Source organism: Galeopterus variegatus, unplaced genomic scaffold (genome assembly GCF_000696425.1).
Source record: "Galeopterus variegatus unplaced genomic scaffold, G_variegatus-3.0.2 Scaffold1700, whole genome shotgun sequence".
In the NCBI taxonomy this organism is placed as follows: Eukaryota; Metazoa; Chordata; class Mammalia; order Dermoptera; family Cynocephalidae; genus Galeopterus; species Galeopterus variegatus.
In genome coordinates this window covers 202,609-202,821 of record NW_007727811.1, presented here as the reverse complement: position 1 = coordinate 202,821, position 213 = coordinate 202,609, and positions in this window count along the sequence as shown.

Here is a 213-nt window from a genome sequence, read left to right as displayed (position 1 = left end):
AAAAGACAAAAAAAAAAAAAAAAAAAGAAAAAAGAAAACCAAGGTATAGCTTAGTGTGTTTTTTTTGTTTTGTTTTGTTTTTAAAGATGACCAGTAAGGGGATCTTAACCCTTGACTTGGTGTTGTCAGCACCATGCCCTCCCACGTGAGCTAACCGGCCATCCTATATGGGATCCGAACCCGTGGCCTTGGTGTTATCAGCACCGCACTCTC